Genomic DNA, 20099 nt, shown 5'->3' with positions numbered 1-20099 from the left:
ATAGGTGTCAAAAATAAGACACAAAACTGAAATGAAAAACACACAGTAAAAAAAACAAAAATAATATTCAATACTATGCAAAAAATATTACAACAAATATACAAAAATATCAAGAAAACCGAAAATAATAGAAAAAATACAAAACTATTACGAAAAAATGTGCAACGATCTGAAAAAAATAACTAAATAAAAATTATAAAATATAAAATATTTGACAAAAAACCTGATTAAAACTGATTTTAAAATACACTAATGTCAGACAAAAAATACAGCAATACTAGGTACTAAAATATTACTGCATAAATAGTACAAATAATAATAATAATAATAATAATTGAAAAGCACAATTAATACAAAAATATGTTAGAGATAAAACAAAAATATGAAAAATACAAATAAACACTAGATTGAAAAATACAAAAATAGGAAAGCAAAAATATTAGGAAAAAGAGAAAAAATATAGAAAACAAAAAAAAACATATTAGACAAAAAAATACAACAACAGTAGAAAATAGGGCTGCAATTAACATTTTTTTTAAAAATAATCTGTCAATTGTTTTGTCGATTAATCCATGAATCGAGTAATTACAAAAAAATTAGCCCTATGTTAAAATATAGGACAACATTTTAAATTGACAGTGCAGAAAAGCACAGATTAATAGTTGGTCCGTAACATCTATCAGAAAATTGGCAAAAATGTTGAGAATTATTTTCCAAAGTAAAAGTAAATTTGCAAATGCCTTACAGAAATTATTTACTGTTGAGATCCGGAAATTCCGAAGATTTGGACAATTTTGAATTTGGAAATGATTAATCAATTATCAAAATAATTTGAGATTTGAGAAATATGTGAAGAATAGCAAAAAAACAAAAAACAAAACACCCACTTCAATTTGGCTGGTGGGAAAGCAAGCAAGCCGGTGAGAAAATCCCGGGCAGGTGGAGCGAGGTCTAGTGTTATTGAGCGCTGCGTTCTCAGAGCGCCCACACAATGGACCTCCTTCCACTCCACCTGTGTCTCTGAAAGGTCAGCGCAGAGGAGGGCCCTCACACCCCTCGCACCCACCCCGCCTCAACCCACAGCTCCCACTCCACAATCAACCCCAAAGCCAGGAAACTCAATCAAAGAGACCTCTCAAAACCGGCCATTGTCTCCCAAAGGCTTTCCCCGCACCGTGGCTGCTCTTACATGTAACGCTGTTAGAGGAGTTGCTCATTACTGGCTGTCCCCGGCTCCACTTTGTCTCTTTTTGTGCGGCTGACAGAATAATCCAGCTGGGACAATGAAAGCTGGGTTATGTAAAAGGAGAGAAAAGTACGAACATGGAACAAGGGGGACTCATTTGCAGGAGAGAGGCGTTCGAGATGTGACCGGGAGCTGTCACCTGGAGAGTCTTTAATGACACCTACCACCACCACCACCCTTCCCCCCCTCCCTCCCTAACATGTAGCAGTTATTGACTGATGGACACACCACAGGACAATGTGCGTGAATGTCGGCGCAATCCATTAACACATAAAGAAAGCACTATATTGTCAACGCCCCCCCCCCCCCCCCCCCCGCCTCTCACTCAGCAACCCCCCCCGCCAATCCTCAAGCCAGCTCCATTGAGATGCGGCAGGTGAATACAAATCATTTCCCCTCGGCTGCCTCCCAAAAGGAGCGCACCATCCAATTTCAGTCTCGCAGGACGCAAACAATGGCGCTTTCAAAAGTGTGAGAAAAATCAAATCGTGACATTTGTAAAAATATAAGAGACAAACCACAGTTAACTCCTAAAAATAGTAAACAACACGCATGCATTGATTGGGTTATAGGAAAAAAAAAATCTTAATTATTGATTCATGTTTGGTTCTACTTTGTATGGTATACACAGAGAAATAGGTCTAAAGAAGGGATACATAAGGATGACTAAGAATCATGTCATTCATAAATAATGATCACAAGGATTGTGAGATAGCTCTTAATTCATGAATCCACCAGGTGAGACTGATACGTTTCTTATGATTCTGGATTTGGTATCTTTACCACAACAAATTTCCGTTTTCAGACAATGCGTCCATTCCCAATTGTTCGATATTATCTACCAAATAAACAAACACTTAAGGGGGAAAATACTTTGCAAATATGAGGGAGAAAAATATCAGGGAAAAATACACACATTAGATATAAAAATACACAAATATTAGAAATAGTTTGAAAATAATATAAACATTAAACAAATATTATATACATAATATTAAGTACAAATATTGGACTAAAATTACAAGGAGAAAAAATATTAGAAAATTGTAAAAAATACATGAATGTTACAAAATATAGTAAAAAATAATAATACAAGCACAAAGAAAAAAATATTGATAAAAAAACCCCCACAAATATTGGGGCAAGGGGGGATTAACATATATATGATTGTGAACCCTTGTTTATTACAGCGGTTATGTTCCAGAACAAACCCCAATAAGTGAAAATTCAGGATATGGAAAGACCATAGAATGTACAGAGACGAGCTTAGTGCTAGCGAGCTGCTACGACAGACACGACACGGATGGATTTAAAACTTTACCAAAAGCGAAAAAGGATGTCGAGCGAGGGATTCTGGAGGTTAAAGTAAGTCTTCTTTCTGTCGGTTGATGCAACTGTGTTAGCGCGTCCAGTCTTGTAACACTCCAATGCTTTCAAAAAAGTTAATACAAAGCTTGATAAAGTGCTTTGGACAACATATGGTGTAGCTAAAGCGCTATATAAGTTTTTCCTTCCTTAATATCTGCTTGTATAAGCTATCTTAGCATTGCCATTTTTGGGGAAGTTGGATATGTGTTATATGGTCATTTATCACAACTACACACTTTCATAATGTCATGTCTTTATGTATGGAGCACAGTAAACGGTAAAACTAACCCATCTGTTATTATCGTTGTTCGGTAAACCACAAACTTTCATTCCTACTGAAAACGCAAAAAGTGTTATTCCTTATGCTAGCTTGGACTGGTACACATCACATCCATGGATACTTGCTATCATGTTGGCTCAAAGGGGACCAATACTAATGAATGTAATGAAATCCAAACAACACCTCTTAAAAGCTTTAGTTTCTAAGCGGATTCAAATGATTTATCATGCATATGGGGAACAAGCTCTATAGTCACTCTTGAGGTAAACATGTCGGCCATTCCTCAGGCTGTCACTCAGTACCAAAAGCGGGCCATGTGATTCACTGCATGCGTGAGTGCCACAGATGCAAACACTCTTTCAGCCAGTTCTGAATGAGCTCTGATTGCGTTCGCCTCAACTACAGCCACTTCATTTGACAAGACGCGTTTTCATATGCAAAACTTAACAAATAACCGGGACTTGGGCAACAATCCATCAACGATGATGAGTAAACATCCAAGACGGTTTTGGAATTGCAAAGCAGTGCAGGAAATTCTCATTTTAACCTTATGATGCTTCTAAAATTACCTTGTTACAGTCCATTTCTGCCATTTTTTGAGGATGTTAACTTGCAAAGGATGGCAAAATTGTGTGATATTACACCAAGGACAGGAAAGGATAGAACAGAGATACAACCCTCTTCTTCTTTTTTTCCCAGCACGTAATTGGGTGACCCCATTTCATGTGAAGTACTTTTATTTTGAGAAATGATGGCAAGTGGGGATGAAAGGACTGGAAAGTCTGGTGTGTTCAGTCTCAGTAGTGGGAACATATTAACATCTCATTGCTGATTGAAAAGTTGGCTAATGAGCATTAATGATGCTAATGAAGGACTTTCTAATGTCCTGCAGGCCCTTTATGAACATGATTGCAACTGAAAAAAAAAAAAGACTTGTTCTGGTAAACCATCATGAGGGAGCTACCCTGTCCTTTTGTCTCCCATACCATCCATCCATCCATTTTGTATGGCGCTTGTCCATCTTGGGATCATGGGTGAGCTGGAGCCGCCGCCCCCAGTTGACTTTGGATGGGAGGCCAATCACCAGCCAATCGCAGGGTACATATAGACAAATGCACTGACATCCACAGTTACACCTATGGACAATTTGCATGCATGGGTTTTCTCGTTATACTCCAGCTTCCTCCCATATCTCCAAAAACATGCATTTTAGGTTAATTAAGGACTTTAAGTTGTCAATAGGTGTTAATGTGAATGGTTGTTTGTCCATATGTGCTCTGCGGTTCGCTAGCGACTAGTCCATGGTGTACCAATCCTCTCGCCTAGATTCATCCGGGAGGACAAGTGTTTTAGAAAATAATGGATGGTCAGGGTTAATAAAGGGAGACAGGTGGGGTACATCCCGGACAGGTCACCAAACACAGGGCTGACATATTTAAATAGACAACCATTCAACCTTGAGACAATTTGGAGTCTTCGGTAAACACAAGGCGAAAGTGGGAGCAGTCAGAGAAAACTATCCCACAAATGTGTCCGTTTTATGTTAAGATCAACGTGAAAAAGGCTGCCGTGATCCTGTCTGTAGCTCTTTAGCATAGCTGGACAAGGTGAGACCTTCCTCCAGGGAAGGACACCAGCCCCCTTCCATCGCTTGAATATGACAAGTATAGATAATGTGATAACAGCCATCAGTCCTCGAATCACTTTAATTCTATATATCTGCATCACGTGACAAATGACTACATGGTTTTCATGGTCACACATTCATAAGTGCTCAGGTACGAAATGTCCATCCATTTTCTAGAGCGCTCGTCTGTCTGTAATGGTGAACATGATTCGTCTCATGGGTCGAGCTGGCTGATAAATTGGCTAATGAGCATTAATCACGCTAATGAGGACTTTCTTTTGTGCTGCAGATTATTTGTAGCATGATCCCAACTTTAGAAGCTCATCAGTTATTCTGGTAAAGCCATCATGGGTGGGGGAGTATGCGGTTCTCCCACCGATGCAACCATTTTCTCCATCTCTCACATTCACACCTGTGGACAATTTAGTTTACCATTAGCCTAAGTACCCAGAGAAAACCCACACAAACATGGAGGAGAAAATGTAAATTCCAGAGAGGAAGGCCAGAGTCAAGATTCACACCTGGGACATGTCGACTGTGAGAAAGATGTGCTCATCACTATCCACTAAGACACCCTTAAGTTGCTAGCAAAAATATCCTACCAACCCCAATCCTAAACGCTTGACTTTCAATGGTTTCCCGACTAAATTCATCCAAGAAATAAAGACTACTGACAAAGTCGTACTATTGTACACTAACTCTCTGGCTCAGGATCAACTCTGACTATTTTGACTGGCGAGCAGTCCACGGTATGTTTTGGAGGAAGCCAGAATATCCAGAAATAAAATCCACAGGTCGAGTTTCAAACTCAAGAACTTTCGACAGTGAAGCAGACATGCTAACGACTGCACTCCCAAACTGTAGATCCATGAATTAGAAAAATGCCTCGAAGAAGTATTAAGTCATAGCGATTGGGAAAGCTGTGGATCTGAGTTAGTATTTTGGGAGAGACACTACGAAATATAAAACGAGAGGACTTCAAATGGAATCTATTTGTCTAGGCCAGAAAATGAGACAGAGATTGGGTAGAGGAGGGTAAAGGAAGGCCTGGAGGAAGGTTGTGCAGTTGAAAAGAGGTTAAAGAAACGATAAAAATGCAGCCTTAGATAATGATAAGTATCGTTTGCAATTCTCCGGGCAGTGTGTCTGTGAGTGAGATGTGCATGAAGCATGAACTTTCCCCGCTATGCCTGAAGACGGAGCAGGACAAGGAGGAGAGCCGAGGGGCCACGTCGACCTCGTTCATGTCACTCGGCTGCTTTTCGCCTCTCTTTGCATTCAGCCGTTCCGCTATTTGTTTACCCGCGTCTTTCGCTCTGACAGGCTGGTGCCTCGCCACACAGTAGCTTCTTAAACACAACATAGTAGACAGGAGCGTCAACACATCTGAGGAATGTCAGGCTCGTATCAGAGAACAACGAGGAGACATGTAGGCAGCCACCTCAGGGGGCTACCTGCCGGAATCCACCTGCTCACCAACAGAACTCTCATTTCCAACAACGTGCTGGTGTTCCCCATGTTTACATACCTAAAAAAATAATTCAAGATGATGAGTCATCTGCTGTTGACATGAATGATTCGGTAGCTCTGTGTTGACCCTACACAGATATGAATTTACCATGATAAATATTGAACAGGTTTAGCACGTACTATTGTTGATTTCCTAGGAGATCTGAGAGGAAAAATCAATCTTTACACACCCTAAATCACAGGATAATTACTCAGGGTAATCTTTTAGAGACATCCGATGATCTGTGTGTACCTAACTTGACCAAGAACTGGTTTCACCTTCACAGTGGTCTTTCTTTGATATCCAAGTCCAGTGGCTTTGTGAGAACTACAATTATGTGACACTATATCCTATTGGTCTGAAGAGAAAAAGCACGGATGGTTGATGTTATGTTGAAAATCCAACACACAAACAAGGATGCCACAAAAAAAAAAACAATGGTGGTTAACAGAAACCTCTGCAGCTTTCTATGGGACAACCTGAGAAGTGAACGCACCCGGCCACAAAAGGCTACATCACGCCTGACTGGGCTTCAAACACTCTGAGCAGGGCCTATTGGAAAACGTGGACTCAGCCTGTGAGGCCTGAAGCATTGCCGTATCGAGCCCCCCCGTTTGCCAACACTAAGTAGGGGCGGCAAACAGACTGTGTACTTAAGTAGAAGCAAAGATACTTGACTTTTTATTTATATCTTTTTTACGGTGTTATCATCCACAGAAGTTGAAAAAGTTCATCTACCTGAAATATCTACTTAAGTAAAGTAGTAAAGTTTTTGTACTTCACTACTTCCCACCATTTCTTCCTGAGCACTGCAGAATCAAGACAAGAAAGAAAGTGAGAGCATGACTGGCGAAAAGATTTAAAACAGGCGTCGAAATGTTCAAACGGAGCGAGACAGAGAGCGAGTGAATACAAAGGTGACGACAGATGAGCTCGTAGCCGTCACAAGCTTTTAAGTCTGCCCTCAGCTGTGCGTGCAAGCCTCCGGGACTCGTCCCCAAGGCCAAGGTGCGATCCTTTCCTTCACACTTGGCTGAGTCGTGGACATTTATCGCAAACCGCCTCACCGCCACTCACGCGACATTAGCTAGACCTCCCATAGAACTTAATTCCAGACACAATTAAAGCTTCGAGATGAGCCCGAAGGTCGCTTTGAATCCTTTTCTAAAGAGTCAATTGACTGCTGTATTGCACATTTTGAGGTTTACGACCTTTTGCTATGTCAACATTGCCATTAGCGTCATATCGGTATTGCCCATCACTAATTTGCAGATCTGAGCAAAAACGTTGTTCATTGACAATTGCCTACCTTTTGGCGAGTGCTTCCGCAATGTTGGTGAGTGGTTCCACATTTTCAGAGGTTGCTTTATGACGTGAAGTCTCACAAAAATACACGGGCTGAAAAGAACCATCTGTACTGACCCGGACGTAGACATCAATCCGAGTATTTTTTTGCGGTTTCGCATCACAAAGCACTTGTCGAAAAATGCGAAAACACTCGCCGAAAGGTGGGCATCCGTCAATGACGGGCCGATATAATGACGGTTTTGCCCAGCTCTGTTCATTTGTACATACCTGGTATGATATCAGTATTGAATCTCGCAGATATCACATCAGTCCCTCTATCACATAAATCTTGCCCACCACTTATTTAGATGTGATATCAGAGGTGGTCAATGGATTTTGAGGTGCCGTCATTTGGCAATCGTCAACAGGGACACCCTTCCGTTATCGTCAATACGTCAATATTTCAAGCCGAACCGTCAATCCGTCATTTGTCGATTACTCAGCAAAATGAGCGTCCGTAAATTCAAAGTGGGCATCCATCAATTTTTCCGCCGATTGTCATTCGTCAATTTGAGAGAAAAATGGACGTCTGCCATTGACGGATTGCCAAATTTATTGATGGATTGACGGACAAAAAAAACCCTTCCGTCAACGCTGGGTTTGTCAATATTTCGAAGTTTCCCGTCAATCGTCAACAAAATGGGCATCCGTCATTGACTGACCGTCAATATTGCCGGATTGCCCACCTCTGTGTGATGTCAGAATCACAAATTCCTCATCCCTTTCTGTTTGCTATCATACCAGTATTGCTAATCATTGGCACCATATCAGTAACACCTATCACTCGTCCACATAATGCCCAATTTAGACTCCAAGTGCTATTTTGAATTTCCTCGCATCGCTGCCCACTGCCACAGGATGGGCAAAGATAAGAGGGTGCATTACCATGGCAACCATAGCAATCAAAGAGGCAGTTAGACTCTCGAGCTTCCAAATGAGCTCCAGCAACACAAAACCGCGCTGCCAGTGGAAAAAACACCAGTCAAGCGAGCGCTGACCTTTCCTTTCAGAACAAGAACAAAAGAGAATGCATCGCCACTGTTTGCAGGTCTATTAGCTGTGCGGAGTGAGCTAATATTTAATAAAATGCCACTCTGGCAGCATTATGGTGGAGGCTGTTCAGGCCCAGTGGGGGGAACTTTACCAGATATGGCACACAGACTGACATTTGTGCGATCGCATGCGGTGGGAGGGGAAAATGCTCCAAAGAACATTCAGTCCTGGAAAATTCAGACGTCGGCCAGAGAGTCAAAACAATTCTAACTTACCAGGAAAGACTCGAATCCCCGCTCTCCTCCTCCTTCTCGGATGTCCGACCTCTTGTTCTTTTTGTTTATCTTCGTTCTGTTTACACAAAGAAAAAAAGAACAGTTCAACACACTGTTTATGTCTTTGGTGGTTTGGTGGTGAGGGTTTGGCAGGTTAGCCCTGGTGGTGTACAGCCTCGAGTGGTTACCGGTCAATCGCATGGCATACAAATAGACAAACACCTTTGGACAATTTAGGGTCTTCACTGAGCCCAGTAGGCTCCTTTATGGAATGCGCCGGCAAACTCGACACAACAGGTCTCAAGCAGAGATTCAAGCCCTAAACCTCAGAACTGAGCGGCAGACATGCTAGCCACTTCTCCAATATGGCGCTTGTTGGCCTGGGTTAAAAAATTAATCCATGACTTTATCACATCTCGGCTAAATGAGTGAGATTAGATTAACGTCTCGAGTTGGCTCAAAATTCTGCTGCTTAAACTGGAACACGTAAGAGGGAGCACATAACTCGGTGGAGTCTCTGGAATATGTTTTTTTTTTTTGACAGGTGGTATGGTTACAATTATTTAATTTGGTAAATCAAGCTGGTGGTTCGTTCATCTGCATCACAGTTCTAAGGTTCAGGGCTCAAATCTTAGTTTCAGCCTTCCGGTATGTTTGTCTGCAATTTCTCTCCGTGCTTGCGTGACTTTTTCTCCGGCTACTATGGCTTCCTCTAACAATTGCAAAAACATGGAATAGCCTCCACATCACTTGCGAACAAGCACTATAAAAAATGGATGGATGGATTACAAACATTTTAAATGTTTAAATTGGAGTTAAATCCTCAACATAAATCACATCCCGATGTCGCGTATTTGGCAGCAATTTCAAATGGCAAACCCTTAAATCCCAACTGCAACTCACACATCACATCATGTCTGTAGGAGAGTGATAAAAGCTGGAGGAGGAGGCGCATGTATTGAATTCCCTTGAAGAACTCCTGTCATCCCCCCTTTGTTCGTTTTCCATCACCTCCTGTCATCTTCACTCGCCTGGCGATCATCTCGTTTCTTCTTCTTTCAACCTCTCCTGAGCTTTCCAACCCCTACTATGTTTTTTTTTTTTATCTCATTGCCCACCTCCCTGTTCAGTTGTCAACCGGAAGGTCAAGGAGCCACACGTCATATTGCATGTCACTGGAGACATCTAAAATAGGTACACACATACTGATTTCAAACAAGTGAGGGAGCCCGGACATGTTGAGGAAATTGTGTCCTTAACGCTTCTAGTTTGTGGTGTACTCGAGATGACCAGCAAAGCGCACAAATCTCCAACAACGATATCGCCACTGACAATCACGAGTTTCCTCTTGATGTCTGTTGTAGTACCAAGACTGACCTAGGAGAGGCAGTATAGCGTCAAAGGGCATTCAGACTTAGCCTGGAAATCCAGACTCACTGAGCTTTCACGTTTTATTCTTTTTGCTTTTTTTTTTTTAGCTTTAGTCTTTTTCCACTTTAAAATTTTACATTGTATAGTTCGCAATTTTTTCGCCTTAGACCTTTATATTATAAACACCGTATATTCTTTTTTTTTTTTTTTTTTCATGTTTTAGTGTTTTTGCGCAAAACGATTTGCAATATTGAACATGTTTAAAAATGACCATTGACTGTTTTTTTGAGCAAATCGGTGAGAAAGATCCCTCTTGACACACCCCACACCACAAAATGGTCCAGATAATCTATTAGACATCCGAGAAACAGGCCTTTGCTGACTTTAATTAGGAGGGAAAATTTTCAAATATTGTCGGTATGTGCGTAAGACGCAAGACTGAAGAATGTGTGTCAGTATTGAGTTCTATAATATCAATTCCATCCTATTTTGCTGTTATTTACCTTCCCAGCCTTCTTCTACGCCACTCTTATTGGAATCGACGCATAAAGTGATTGACGTCTTTGCAATTTACTTGCAGCTGATGTTTATCGACTTCAGTCTGAGTTTGAACCGACGTCAGACGCTTCCTTTTCCCGCTATTCTATGAGACACCGACACTAAATGGCCTCTCTGCATCCTGTTACTGAGCTGATGCTATCAATAAAGCAAGTCAGAGCTGACCTCTGTTACCGCCTGATACTTGATTGCCATGGTGATTTATGGGGATCGAAAATAACCTTTCCTACCGGGATGCTCGCTGACCTGATAGGGGCGCTGTCGTGATGTGAGCACCCAAAATTATCAAGCAGACAAGCGACTCTTTAACAGAAGCCAAGCAAAGACCTTCAATGTAAACTGTAAAAACAACCATAAAGAATCCTTAGCAATATTGTTATACCATGAGAAGTGGCTGCAGGTAATTAAAAAGGACATTGTGGGTCCCCTTGGATATATTATGTAATGCTTTAATGTCTTTCAGGGAATTGAATAAGCAACCCAACAATAGCTCATCTGTTTACAACTTTTTGTGAAGGAAAATGTTCTGCACTTTATCACTTTCCAACCACACTCAGTAAAGGTTCATTATATGCTGCCACAGAAGCAACAAAACAAGAAGAAAATTGCCACTTAAAATAACGTAAAGCATCGTTAGAAAGTCAATGCTGTTTGACACTTGGCTAAACACTGGATTAATGGACAGTCTGAGCCAGCCTGACATAAAGAGAGAAAAAATTATGGGCAATTTAACAAGAGCACTCAGAGAGCGCAGACCTCTGCCAAGGCCTCGATATTTGTCACCCACAGAATAGGTAAAAGTCGGCATCCAGTTCCATCCAGATCAAAGCGTGCAAAGTTAAATGACAGCCTGCATAAGCACAAATAAATCACAACCTGACAAAGTGTCTTAATAGGATTCATATCGATTCATTTGATAAAAAAACAAACAAATGTCTTCAAAATCCTATGGGATTTGAGAGAAATATAACTGTTCAATATGTTATACGTTCAACAAAATTTCATTTGAACATATTTGGAGCAAAATTTCATTAAAAATATTGTGATTACTAGTAAAATAAAAATATTAAAATGGAAGTTTCAAACAGAATGGGTTTCAAATGAAGTTGTATATTTTCCATATTTTTTTAAAATATATTCGAGTTAAAAAGTTGTTCATGGATAAATTTTCAATTGCATATTTTGAGATTAAAGGTTTAAATTACAAAAATACAGTCGTGTATTTGAGATTTTAAAAAATATTAAAAAAATAATCAAGTGGTTTTTTTTAGATAATTCATTTACGTTTGTTGTTTTATTATTAATGCTATTACATAAACAAAGGTGTATAGTGATGAGCATATTTGAGGAAAAAACATCAAATATTTTTAAATAAGAAGTGACATTATTTGTGGTATACATAATTTCAAGAAAAAAGTTGAAAGTGCAATTTCAAGATTAAATTTGTAATATTTCAAGGATTAAGTCGCAGATTTTCAAGAAACAAGATTTATTGTAAATGTCCAACTTGATTCTAGAAAAAAAGAAAAAAGAAAGAAAAGCACAACATTTTTTTTCAAAAACGTTATTTTCATAAAATTACGATTTTCACCCTTATTTTTCTTCTCAGTGTTTCCCTGATACTCCTTCATGCTTATGAACGACCAAACATACTCACAGTCCAATCTGGAACTTTGCATTGCCAGTATCCATCGCAGCCAGAACCTCCCACGTCAATTGGCCATGCAAATATTTCGAGCCAAAACAAAGATGAAATTGAGACATCCCCGCAGGTTGAACAAGCTCGCAGCAGACTTCCTCTAATGAGCATCCGTAGGATTTTTTCTCTGGGTTGTGTTTTTTTAAATGTTTTTATCTTTTTTATGTGCATGAGTGTGAAAGTGTGTGGGGGAGAGCAAAAGGTGGCTCCACAGTTGACCTGAGGGTTTCATTTTAGACTGGCACCTAATGAGAGGCAGAACGCATCTTACGGACGATAGGGCTCTCTCCCGACGAAGCCTAATTAGCAGCAGAGAGGGAGACAAGCGCAGCGGCCACAACACCATTGTTCATAACAAGGGATTGAGATGTGCCCTGATTCTGAAACGTCAAAGTGCCTGATTTACTAAGATCCCAAATAGTGGATGCTAATTTTCCTGTTCACTCTAACAGATGATGTCTAACAGCTGTTGGCAACAGGTTTAAAGGTGGTGCCCTACTTTAATTTAGCTCTGATGGTTTTCACCATGGAGACTTTGGCACAAGATGAAGCTTGAAATGATGGAATTGGAATTGTTAACGGAAGAGGTTATGGAGTAACAGAAATTAAATCTACTGTGCCAATACTTTTGGGGAAGGCAGCGAGTGGAGAAAAGCCAAGTCGTTAGAATTAACTTGTCCCTACTGTGCGGGAATTGGATGTATCAGCCCATTCTGCAGACTATTGTGTTTAAAACATGGGACAGCACAACTGAAAAAAATATCTGGGTGAGAGGCCAGCACACCCAAAGAGTTTTGTGATAGGTGATATGGCATGACTCCTTCTTGTGACTAGCTCCAAGTCAGCCTTTAGTACAGGACAAGGATATATATATACACACATTTTGGATCCAAAATGGGCACTTGGAATTGAATTGTGGTTGCAAATCCAGCATTATTTTAGTGTCATAACACTAAATTATTTCTTTATGCATGTGTATAATGGCAATACTTCAATTAACATTATTTCCTATTGGGAAAATAAACAAATGGAGTTTCACTTATTTGCCAATTTACAAATTTTCAAACGCTATTATACCATGTTCCCAATACAACTGTGACCAACGTGTACAAAAGATGTTGATAGCGGCAGCTGAACAACAATCAAGCTCACCTCAGCACAAAAAAGAAATATCTAAATCACACTGCAAATTTTCCAAATTCCTCACTTTGAAAGAGGCCAGTAAATGCGCCACATGCTTTCCCGTAAGCCTGTCACAGATCCCATCACAGCCAATCCAGCGGCTGGCTCAGTGATTGCAGGTTTATGATCATCATCATCATCATCATCATCATCATCATCATCATCATCATCTCCACAGCAGGCGACTTTGCCCTGAGATGAATCAAAAATAAATACATCACCTTTATCCCAGTCAATATCGTAAATCCCCAGAGCGGCTGGCGCATCAGAGGTGAACCGACGTAATCCAGCGGCTCGTGTAGTCCTCGGCGCGACAGGAGCGACTGAGTGACAGGAGCGGGAGAAGAGCGGATTCCCTCTCAAACGTCGCCCTCCCCCGATTACCCTCCCAGCGGCCTCCCACTCGCTCGCTCGCTCGTCCCTCCCCTGAGCCTGCCTCCCCTCTCACAGTGGGATTAAAAACAACCTTTTGTCTCTCGACAATGGGGGGTTAAACATTTCCTGGTATCACATGAAGTTACTGGGTGGGATTTTTTTTTTCTTGGTACAAGGGTAGCACGATGGAATAGTGGTAAGTATGTCTGACTATGACTTTCAAGGTTTGCGGTTTGATTCTCAGCGCTGGCCTTGTGTGATTTGCATTTTTGACCTGAACCTACCAAATGAATGAGTAGTAGATTCTCAATCAATCAATATGTTTTTAGTTCTTTCTATATAAACTGGGTTTTCACCAAAATCACTGTTTCTCACCAAAAAGTGGAGAAAACAAGCTTCTTATTTTTGTCAGAAGAAATGGCAAGCAAAACAGTGAGTTTGACGCTAAAATTGTTTGCTTTTGTGACACATCAAACTATAAAACAAAAACAAGAACAATAAAAAAATAATTGAACAAATATAAATTAAGAATCATGCAAAGACTGTCAGCCATTAGAATGGTTTACAAGCTGATTTTTGAAAAAACATACTTGATAAAAGTATTTTTTGGCGGCAGCAATTGGTTGGATTCCATTGGATTCAAATTTAAACGTCCACGGCAGTGATACAGTTAATGGTTTAGGTCAAAAATACACCACAAACTATCATCCCAACATGCTTCAACTCATTTTACAACATTATTCTATAAAATGGCATCCAGAAAAGCAAAAACATAGACATGGCGAAGACTTTACACCTGCCATCTTAACAAGGATACGCGCAGTACAAAATGGATGGATGTAAAAAAATATCCCCAAAATGGACAACTGGAAGCTCATGGCAGTCAAAAAAGGGGCGGAGGCTGTTAAATGAATACAAAGGCCTGAAGCTACAGCCCGATGACTTCCTTTCCCATACAGTGAAACACGTTGGTGGGGTCGAACTCTCCACTCATCTCCACCCAACAGATGTCCGCATGCAATCCAATCTCAAACAAAAAAAAGAAGGGTGGACTCATTTATTGGCTATTCATCTCTGCTATTACCACAACCCACTTTAAAAGAATATATACTAAAAAGGCCTTTTGAGGTGTGTTAGCTATGGTTGCAGAGGGCAAACAATGGTGGAGGCCCGCCCTTTGAAAGAGTCACTATACCCAGGGCCCAACCCTAAATAAAGATCCTCACTACAAAAGCGTAGAAAATGTAACAGAATCTCTACTCATATGAAACAGCAATTTCAACTCTATAACAGGGACAAGCCCTGCCACCAATTGGGAAATGTTTACAAATGTCTATAAGAAGAGTTTAACCATTAACTATCCCGCAAATTAAGATTCCTACACTCTAAAAACAGTTGGGTCCAAAATAAACCATCCATCCATTTTCTTAACCGCTTATTCCTCACAAGGGTCACGGGAGTGCTGGAGTCTATCCCAGCTGGCTTCGGGCAGTAAACTGGGTACACCCTGAACTGGTTGCCAGCCAAAAATAAAACAATTTGGATTAAAAAAAATTATAATAATAGAGTGAACCACTACTTGGGTCTGGTTCTGGGGTGTTCTGCACAATATAACCCCCAAAATTGGAATATTTTGCATAAAATAACCCCCCAAATTTGGTCATTTGTAACCCAAAAATTGGGCTATTTTGTACAAAACCAAGAAAGTTGGATAGTGGATCAGTCCTTTTTTTCTTTTCTTTTTCTTTTTTTAAACTCAAATTGGGTTATTTTGGACCCCACTATTTTTTGTGTAACCCCCCCCCCCCCCAAAAAAAGATAATTTGATTTTGAAATAAGTGTTAGTATGAACTCTTTAATAACCACTCGGCAGAGCAATCCATACGTCAAGGGCTGTGAGAATTCCACTAACAACTCAGGCTAAACAACACATCCCTGACACCAATTACTACTTTCTTATGAGTCTGGCTTTTGGCGCGCATTTTACGGTATTCAGTGAATAGCTGAAGAAAATCGCATTCTGTAAAAGAGGTAAAGAAGTGTTTTCCTCCCGACTCCCACTCGGCCATTATGCACTTGACATGACTTCAGCAATAAGCACTTCATATTCCTCCAACAGCTTTGCAATATGCTCATCATTGCGTCCTATTGCGACTTTACAATTTCCTTCCTCCTTGCCCTAATGAGATCTTCGGACCAGTGGTTCTCAACTGGGGTCTTAGGGGTTGCTGAGCCATACTTTGAGGGGATTAGCAACAAATTGTCTTTTAGCATTTTGAATTATGTACCATGTGAGGGCTGGCACAGCAATTAAGCAAACATACGAAACGACTTACCAACCTACCTTAGCATTGGGCCATCCCTGCACACGGTATTTCTAGCTCTCTCTTTTTTTTTTCTCTCATGTGGAGTTGAGGCAAGGCAACCATCGCAAAGTATTTCTGGCTCGGAAGCACATAACTCGGGTCAAAGGTTTGATTACAAATCACAATTTTTGTTAGGTATAAATGGACGTTATCGTGTCTCTGACAATGTTCAGCACGATTGACTCTGCGATTGCCTTCCGCAACAATGTGAAGAGAAATCTGCTCTCATTGTTTGGTTCTTAGTGAAAAAAATAGTTGCTCGAGTCGCTGAGGCTCAGCTAAGGGCGATGGATAAATATTAACTTTATTGAATTGAATTGAATTAAGCTCCTTTCTATTCAACACGGTCATGAATATTTAGGTTGACATGTTCAATAAATGAATTATTCCCATGACATTTAGGGGCGGACACGGAAGTTATGTTTAATTGGCGTTAGGCTTATGAGAGGGTCCTTAAAAAAACAAGTTCAACAACCTTGCGTCCTCATTGGGGGAGGTCAAAAAAGCTGCAATTCTGCAAGCTGGCCCAAATGAAAAGCATCAGCAGTTTTCGGTCTCAGCAAAAACGTCAGGCCATCGATTAGAGGAATGTATCGTAAATAAAGGCGTCCATAAACCCAGAGATGATGGATCGCGGAGAGCTGTATGGATTATTGTGCGAAATGAGTCAAAGGGCCATATTTCATAGCGGGAGCGGCGTGGACGAGCACGTCTAATGGGCATTATTTCTGCACACTGACTCTGTTGACCGGCAGACACTGAGGCGATCCCCGCCGGCCCATTGCTCCGTCAAACTCACACTGAGACGGGGGACAAGCACCCTCCTCGCTCTTTGTTCCCACTTCAATAAAAGGACAATTTTTCAATGGCCGTTTTCTAACGAGGGAAAGTTCACACCAAGGCCTGGGCCACACTAGCATATATTGTCTGCGTGTACATGGTTTTGCAACAGGTCTATGCTAAATTAAGCATACGAGTAAGAATTCAAAAATAAAATCATGGAAGACAGTGTATTATATGCTGCTTGTTTGTTCTTGGAAATATGATGATATATGGTTTGCTATTACTCAAGAAGAAGACAATTAAAACAGTTGGACCGAAAACAAACACATCAATGGATAAATGCTGCTACTGTACTGGCATGATGTGAAATAAGGCACACGGTTTATTTTGTACACATATGTGGAAACAGATGTGCAATAAAGTCAAGTCTAGTTTTAGGTTACATTGCAGCTTAAAGTTTGAATACTCCCAATTTTATGTCAGTATAAGGGAAGCAGCTGGTGAATGTGCATGATATGATGCTTGCTGGTATCACTCAACTAAGGAATGGATGGAATGGGAGTACAGTACTATGCATTTGCTTCATGTTATTAGAAAATAAGTAGATAAGTCAGTACTTAGCAATACTTTCAGAAAGTGTATGGTATGCTGCTATAGTTTGTACATATGTGCTTTGCTGACATCATCATAATGTCAGCGGAAGGGAAATAGAAGGTGACAGTGTATGATATAATGCTTGGTGCTATGCCTCACCAAAAACAAGGAAGAAGAAAAAGGATAACTACTGATCCAAGATTTACACAGATCCGCGGGTAAATGGAGGTACTATGCAGCATGATATATGATAGTGCATGATATGCTGCTTGCTACTACAATTTCACAAAAAGTAATGAAATCCAATTTTACATGGCAGCACCAAGTGTTAATAGTCATATTTTCATGTGACAGTGCTTGCAACTAGCCTCACTTAACTAAGGAAGAAATATGAAGGAACTGAACTCCACAATTATGACATCATGAAAAATCACAAACATAAAACTAGATAGTGCATGATATACTGTTTGCTGCTCTTCCTCACTGAACAAAGTAACAGAAGGAACAGAAGTGCCTTGCTTAAGTCATGTTATCGAACAACGTCGAGAAGGTATGTCAGTACTTGGCCGTACTATTATGTCACTGTCAGATAGTGCATGATATGCTGCATTTGCTTGCTGCGACTCAGAAAGAACAGAGCTGAAATCAGAGGGCGGTCGTGTCGGCTTTGCGACTCCAAATCTGGCAGCACGTAAAGAACACAAAGGCTGTATTTTGCCTGTCTTAGCAAATCTGATGTTTCGCACACGCGGAGCATTCAAGATGCCTCCAGCAGTAATTGCCCTCCCGTTAATTTGCGCCTGTTTACTCTTCCAATGCAATTCATTAAAGAACAACAACTTGGAGTTGTTTGCTGATATATTGAGCCCAGCATAAAGCACCGGACGAAGGAATCTGAAGTGGAGAAAGACGCACACAGAAGACATCGGATTCGGCTCGGACGCAATGAGGAAAACAAAGCGGTCAGGAACTTGAGGGAATTTACATGAATTACAGCAAGAGGCCCATTGGGACAGCCTCGACCTGGCCTTTTTTTTTCCTTTTTTTTTTTTTTTAAACCAAACACGGCCCTCGAGCCCGCCCATCCACACACAAACACGTACAAAGACGCGGCGGTAAACAATGGGCGGCAAGGGCGGTTTCCATGGTGCCTGTGAGGCTCACTGACAGGGCTGGAGTGTTAACACGCTCGCAGACAACAGGGAGGATGATGGAGGGAAGACGAGAAGGATGGAGGAAGAGGGCGCAAGAGAGGGAGGCATTTAAAAAAAACAATAGGGGAAGAGATTTACCACACACAGGCAGCAGACCATCCCTTAAGTTAAGGACCTACGGTGTCGCCTGTATCGTATTTCTTTTTCACGACGAGGCCGCCACTCACGCACAATGGTTCGACTTTACACAAGGAACAGCCCTCTCTCTTCTTTGCTTACAGCGTCCGATTGTGCTTCACTCGCAGGCCACAGTTTTAGTATCATGTATCAAAATAGCCAAAACGCTGGATTAGACACACCATTCGGTATGAAGGGAAGAAGTTTAACCAAAATCCTCTGGTGGTCACTTGAGGACCACGCTAAACTTCTTATGAGCACCACTAGTTATGATTAACTTCAGCCCAACTACTTTGTAGCCTGGAAGTGCTGAAATAGAAATCAAAAGTAAACAAAAAGGTAGTTATGTGTACACCTCTGCATCCACAACAACTTCGCTTCCTTGCCTTTTAAAAGACAGCTATGATTTACTTTGGCCCAATCAGTATGCTGCCTAAACAGGCTGCAATAGAAAACAAAAAAAGGTAGCACGTCAATACCTCTGCATCACTCAAAACGTTGCTCCCTTACCTTTAGAAATATATTTTTTTTGCCATAAAAAAAGGACAAGGAAGAAAATAAAGTACAGATTAATGAATAAAATTATAAACCTTTCCAAAGCCATCGCCTATAAAATACTTCCCAGCTCCATTGGAAAAAACCCATAAAAGAGACACATACTGTATATCATTTAAACATTTGTACATTCCTATTTTAACAAAAAAAAAACTTAAATAAATAAATAAATAAAATAAAAAATAAACAAACAACAAATAATATAAATAAATAAATAAATAATAAGATCTCACCTTTTAGAAATCATCTACGATTAACTTTGGCCCGACTAGTTTGCTGCCTAAACGGGCTGCATAAAAAATGGAAAGTGAACAATATGTACTCAAAGCATCTGCATCCCCGCTTCTTTGCTAACTCACCTCCTTGTAGTGAGTTATAATCATTTTTGGCCCAACTGTTTGATACCGAAATGTTTTACGGTAAAAAACTAAATGTAGCACGGTAACGCCCCTGAACACTTAGCTGCTAAAACGGGCTGTGGTAGAAATCACAAGTGAATAAAAGGTAGCACGTCAATGCGTATGCATTCTCGCAACTTTGCTACCTTCCCGTTCAGAAGTCAGCTACTATTAACTTTGGCTCAACTAATGAACCGCCTAAACGGGATGTGATAAAAATCCAAAGTAAACAAAGGGTATG

At 40.6% G+C, this 20099-nt stretch overlaps 1 protein-coding gene across 14 annotated transcripts in view; it reads right to left on the bottom strand.

The window, feature by feature from the left end:
• Positions 1-20099, bottom strand: part of LOC147175547 (neuronal cell adhesion molecule-like) — a 79667-nt gene that overhangs the window by 36405 nt on the left and 23163 nt on the right. For all 14 annotated transcript variants that reach the window (XM_086072788.1, XM_086072792.1, XM_086072798.1 and 11 more), the window contains exon 2: positions 8647-8722. The gene's annotated coding sequence lies outside the window, so the exon portion shown is untranslated. The remainder of the gene's footprint in view (positions 1-8646; positions 8723-20099) is intronic.

Source organism: Leptonotus elevatus, chromosome 4 (genome assembly GCF_054856555.1).
Source record: "Leptonotus elevatus isolate MCC_2025b chromosome 4, RoL_Lele_1.0, whole genome shotgun sequence".
Lineage (NCBI taxonomy): Eukaryota > Metazoa > Chordata > Actinopteri > Syngnathiformes > Syngnathidae > Leptonotus > Leptonotus elevatus.
This window is presented reverse-complemented; position numbering and strand designations above follow the sequence as displayed.